The sequence below is a fragment of the Notamacropus eugenii genome, chromosome 3 (genome assembly GCF_028372415.1).
Source record: "Notamacropus eugenii isolate mMacEug1 chromosome 3, mMacEug1.pri_v2, whole genome shotgun sequence".
NCBI classification, from domain to species: domain Eukaryota; kingdom Metazoa; phylum Chordata; class Mammalia; order Diprotodontia; family Macropodidae; genus Notamacropus; species Notamacropus eugenii.
The window spans coordinates 297,150,424-297,156,466 of record NC_092874.1 but is presented as its reverse complement, the minus strand read 5'-3'; the positions used below and the strand labels follow the sequence as shown (position 1 = coordinate 297,156,466).

Sequence of the window (6,043 nt, the reverse complement as noted above, 5' to 3'; positions counted from 1 at the left end):
GCCCTCAACCCAGTTTGCTCCCTCTGCTTCTGTTCGCTTACCAGGAAGCTGGCGTCTGAGCAGCCCTGCGTAGGAACCTACAGATGGGGTCTTAGTTCTTCCCCATCACAAAGGCTACTGTTTAATTCTTTACTTTGATTTTTTAATCAACAAATTCTAATTTATGCCTATGCAAATATAAATTTTCCCTGGGATCTGTGGCTTCTCCTTGTCCACCTGTTGCTCTTGAGGCCAACTTGGAGTAGTGGGGAAAAGAAGGTGGTATTCTGGTAGAAACTCCCTGGTTAAAGGGTGGCTTCCTTGCTGCTGAGTGAGGCCTGGGAGGGATTGTCCTGGGCATCGAGAGGGAGCTAAGCCCAGGCCTGGGCTGGGAGAAGCAAAGCTGGGTAAGGGAACCAGAGGAGGCTTTCTCATTTCTGCCTGCTCCTTTAAAGCTCACCCAAGGCCTCTCCTGGTCTTAATCCTCCCTCAGTGCGCCCAAATTGATGTTATATACTTTCTTGTGTGTGTCTGCATATCCATACATAAACACACACCTATCCAGACAGACATTCCTCTGTGTGCCTGCTCCATCTTTCAGGAGCAGGACAGCTTTCTAAGGAAAAGAGCTTTGTGTCTGCCTTGGTCTCCCCCATAGCTAGCACAAGGCCTGCCACCCAGCAGACACTTTATCTGAGCATTGCTATTCACTTCAACTCAGGTGTAAAGAAAGAATATACTCTACAGCCTTCTCAACAAGGGGTCACCAGCATACCTTTGACACCCTCCAGCAAGGGTTAAACACGTCACAAACTGCCAGCCGTCCTCTTCCACTTTCAGACAGCTCAAGTTGTTGGGAAATTTGTCCTGAAATCAGGCTGAAATCTATCTTTGGGCATCTTCCACCCACTATTCCTCGTTCTTTCATCCTGGGTCAAGCAGAACACGCTAATCCCCCTTCCACATCACTTTTCAAATAGTAGCATTAGAGAGTGGCTACTGCGTGCCAGCCACTGTGCCGAGCACTTTACAAATATCTCCTTTGATCCACACAACAACCCTGTGAGGTAGGCACCATTTCTAGACCCATTTTGCAGATGAGGAAATGTAGGCACAGAGGTGAAATGACTTGTCCAGGGTCACACAGCTGGTAAGTATCTGAGGGAGAATTTGAACTTGGATCTTCCTGCTTCCAGGTGCAGAGTTCCATCTCCTGTGCCACCTGAAGACAGTTCTCATGGTCCTCTGACAGCTTCTCAAGGGCCTTACACCATGTTCTTGGAGCCCTTCATCCTTCTGTTCACCCTTCTCTGAATGCACCTCACCTTGGTCATTTCTTTCCCACACTGTGATGCTCAGGCCTGAACACTGCCCTCTAGCTGTGGTCTCCTCAGGACAGACTTGGGCTGACCTATTACTGACCCCCCTTCCTAGATCGTAGGCCTCTCCATGCCCCTCAGGAAGGCACTGGTCATTCCAACCATCAAGTTTAACTAGTGATTCACACAGACACTGCTATCCCCTAAAATCCCCAAATCCTTTAACAGGAGCCATGGCTGCATCACCCTCCCCCACTCATTGGTTTTTCTTTTCTAATTCTTGTTGAGGACTCTGCTTTTACCTCCACTGGATATTTTCATTTGGATAGAATCCTAAATTTTAGCTAGCTCCATCCTATCAGTCATGTGACATCTCCACCCCTCCCTCCCAGCTCTAGCATTGGCACATTTGGACAAGCACACCTTGTGCTATTTCACTGAAGTCGTTGATAAAAATGCTGAACAAGCACGGAGAAAAGGGGAGATCCCTGGGGCAATCAGGACAATTCCCCTGAGACCTCCCAGGGAGCTGGCATCAGCTCATTAGCCAGCACTCGACAGGTAGGGCAATGTAACCCGTTAACCCTTTCCAAATCCACCTGTCATCTGAGATTCAGACTGTGCTAAAATCTGACTGCACTTTGCAGAATTGCTCTGATCCAAGCAAAGACTAGCAGCTCATCAGACACCATTTTACAAGGGATCTGGGATCTTGGCAGCGTAGGCAGGAAATGCACATTTTTATCCCGTGCAGTTCTGCCCTCCTGTCACGAAAACAAACTGCTTCGTGGACCAAAGGAGAGATAGTGCTCAGAGTCTGAAAAAGTTCTTGTTCAACTGAGGTTGGAAATGGCTTTCTTGATGGAGCAGTTCCCACCTGCTTGATGAACTCATGCACCTTATATAAAGCAGTGAACAGGAAGGGAGAGTTCAGGATTCTCTGTCCAGAGTCACTTGCCCATAATGTCTCATTGAGGCACAAAGCACAAATGGGGCAAGAACATAAAATCAGGGTTACCTAAGGGACATTTAGAATAGGCTGGAGCTCACCTTGAGATGGGAGAGAAGGGAGAGTGAGGTTAATAAACCTTTGCCTCTATGCTTCTAACTTAAGGGGGGAGTGGTGGGGGGGAAGAGTTTAAAAAGGAAAGTAAGTTAATCTGGGTCCTACAATTACCTAAAGGTAACCTGTCCAATCCAGTAGGCAGAGATGCAGAGATTTTACAGAGCTCTAGGGAGCCCAGCCTCTTAACAGGCATGACCTGGATGAAGATCCCGACCAGGAGACTGAGAAAGGGCAGTCAAACATGAAGGAAGAAAAACAGGTGAGGTTGGACTCATGAAAACCTGGAGAGAAAAGAGTGGGAAGGAGAAGAAGACCCTGGATTCAATCCTGGGTCCGTTACTCTTCTCTCTTCATTCTTCTTCACTCAGTGATCTCATCAGCTGCCATGGATTGAATCACCCTCTCCATGCTCATGATTTCTCAAATCTACCTATTCTGCCTAAAACCCTGTGCTGACCTCCAGTCTTTCATCTCTCGTTGCTTTGTTGATGTCACAAATTGGATGTCGTGTAGACATTTTCAACTCAACATGTCCAAAACAGAACTCTTCATCTTCCCCCTATTCTTTCCCCTCCTACCTTCCCTATTACTGTAGAGGGCACCACCATCTTCCAGGCTCCTAACCTTGGCATCATCTTCAAATCCTAACTTCTGTCCAAGGGATTGTCAAAGATTGTCCAATTTACCTCTGCAACATCTCTTGTGGATTTCAGCTTTGCAGCACCTCTCATCAGTTTCACCTCTCCAACATCCCTTGCAGATTTCACCCTTCAACATCTCTCAGATTTCATCTTTGCAGCATCTCTGATCAGTTTTACCTCTCCAACATCTCTTGTCCATTTCAGCTTTGCAACATTTGTCATCAATTTCACCTCTCCAACATCTCTTGTCCATTTCAGCTTTGCAGCACCTCTCATCAATTTCACCTCTCCAATATCTCTCACAGATTTCATCTTTACAGCATCTCTCATCGGTTTCACCTCTCCAATATGTCATGCAGATTTCACCCTTCAACATCTCTTGCAGATTTCACCTTGGCACCATCTCTCCTCAGGCTCACCTCTGCAGCATCTTTCAAAAACAGAACTTTCTTCTCTGATGCTGCCCCTACCCTAGTCCAGGCCTCATCTCCTGTGCACTGTTGTTTTCTTATGACTCACCATTTATTTTATTTGTACAAAGTAGTGAAGAATCATACCATGGCTGGGGGAAAATGATGTTTTAGGATTTAAACAAGTTCTTTCATTTTGAAACATCTCTTTTGAAGGCTTGGGACTAGCAATCTTAGCTCCAGCATCTTTGGGTTTGGACTCAGCAGGCTTCCCAGCCTTGGAATCACTGGGCTCTGTGTCCTTAGAATCAGACTTGGCTGCCGTGGGATCAGACTTGGTGACCTTGATGGCAGACTTGGTGACCTTAAGGTCAGTGCGCTTTGGAGCCTTAGAGTCAGGCTTCATGATCCTGAAGCCTGGACGTTTGGTGGCAACCCTAGGGCCTGGATGCTTAGTGGCCATCTTGTGGCCAGCATGCTGGGCACTCGCCTCAGGGATTTTAGCCCTAAGAAGTTTGACCTCGAAGGCCTTGGTGGCTTCATGGCTTCTGCTTGGACCTTGGGAATTGTTTGGTTTTTTTGGTTTACATCTTCTTCAGCTCCTTCTTGTGTTTCTTGGCAAAGCATGTGTTTCTCAGAAACTTGGAGTTGACCCATCTCAGAGACATGTATCACCGTGACTTAGGTTTCCTGATGCCATTTCTGTGCCATTTTTGTGATTGGTTGTGGCTGGTATGGTTCTTAGACTTAGCCATCTTTACACAACAACCTTCACTAACAGGCATTCCACCCACTAGAAGAAGTCAAAGCTAGAGACAGGAAAGGTCATGCCTGCACTACTGCAGTATTTCCTGGTGGATGTGCCTCCCTCAAGTCTCTCCCTCCTCCTTCCAGTTGTCAAACTGATTTTCCTGAGGTGCAGGTCTATGCCACTCAACTCCTCAATAAACCTGTGACTCTCTATTGCCTCCAGGATCAAATACAGAATCCTCTCTGAACGAGAGTTCAAAACCCTCCCTAACCTAGCCCTCTCCTGCCTTTCCACTCATCTCCCACTTCACTCCCCACTTCTTCAATCCAGTGACACTGGCCTCCTGACTCTTCCTTGCACATGACCGTCCATCTTCCATGCTGGGAATGTTATCCCTCCTTTTCTCTGCTTCCCTAGCTCCCTTCAAGCACCAGTTAAAATCTTACCTTCTACAAGAAGCCTCCCCCAACTCGCCTTAATTCTATCTTCTGCTGACTTTTTCCTCTTTTCAGTACATTCTTTGTACTCATTTTTTGCACATTGTCTCTCTCATCAGATTGTGAGGCCCTTGAGGGCAGCCACCCTGTTTTTGTCTTTCTTTCTATTCCTACCTTTTAACACACCTGGTGCATGATAAGTATTTAATAAATATTTATTGACTGAATGATCCTATTAAAAGCTGCAGAGTGATGGATGGAGGATGAGGACTGAGAGAGGACTGAGAGAGGATCGGACAGTCAAGAAGTCACCAGTTTGGGTGGAATAATGAGGTTGGAGGCCAGACTACAGAGGGTAAAGAGAGTGAAAGAAAGGAAGTGAATGTGCCTCTTGTAGACAATGTACCCAATCAATAAACATTCCTCAATCCAGCAGAGGACATGAGGGACAGAAACATCCAAATGTGGTCAATGGTAACCTCATTTCTTACACAAACACCAACACATCTGTTGCATTTTTAGTATTTTTGTTATCTCCTTGGCAGTTTCGTTTTTGATACATACTCTCGGGGTGGTTCAATCTCACACCTAGATTGCTGGAAATTTAGCTTTTCCTTCCACAATTTTTCTCCGTTTTTATAAAGGCAGAGGGGATCTTTCTTCATGATCTTCCATCGCCCTAATTCAGGTTTTGGGAACGAGGTCATGTTCTAAACCTGTGTTGCCCTTGGTTGCCACATTTCTCTATTTGATAATGGGATCAGGTGGTGCTTGGCTAAATATTTTCTAGGATATTTTGACCTCCTCTAGGTGGCAATTGCTTTATGTTGATTCAATTTCTGCCCTTTCCTTCCTCTGTTTCCTACTTTTCACCACTTTTCACTTACTTGAGTGGGTCAAGTTGAAGCTATTTGGATTGCATGCCATCTTATCTTTCTCTCTAATTTGGGGGTTTTGTCCTCTGCTTTAACAAGATGATTTGACTGCAAAGATTATTCAGAAATGATTCCCACATCGATAACCAATCATTTCTTATCCATTAAGATACATTTTAGGCTGAGATTGTTTGGCATTTGCCACATCCAGGGATTTCCTACACTCATGTTTTTTGTTTTTGTGTTTTAAATTAATTTATTTATTTAACTTTTAACATTCATTTTCACAAAATTTTGGGTTCCAAATTTTCTCCCCATTTCTCCCCTTCCCCCTAAAACGCCAAGCATTCTAATTGCCCCAATCACCAGTCTGCCCTCTCTTCTTGCCCTTCCCTTGTCCCCATCTTCTCTTTTGTCCTGTAGGGCCAGATAACTTTCTATACCCCATTACCTGTATTTCTTATTTCCTAGTAGCAAGAAAAATACTTGACAGTTGTTCCTAAAACTTTGAATTCCAACTTCTCTTCATCCCTCCCTCCCCAACCATTCCCTTTGGGAAGGCAAG

The 6,043-nt window shown here is 45.4% G+C and overlaps 1 pseudogene; it reads right to left on the bottom strand.

Moving 5' to 3' along the window:
- Positions 1 to 3,527: 3,527 nt before the first annotated feature.
- Positions 3,528 to 4,170, bottom strand: LOC140532078 (large ribosomal subunit protein eL29-like; annotated as a pseudogene).
- Positions 4,171 to 6,043: the final 1,873 nt, after the last annotated feature.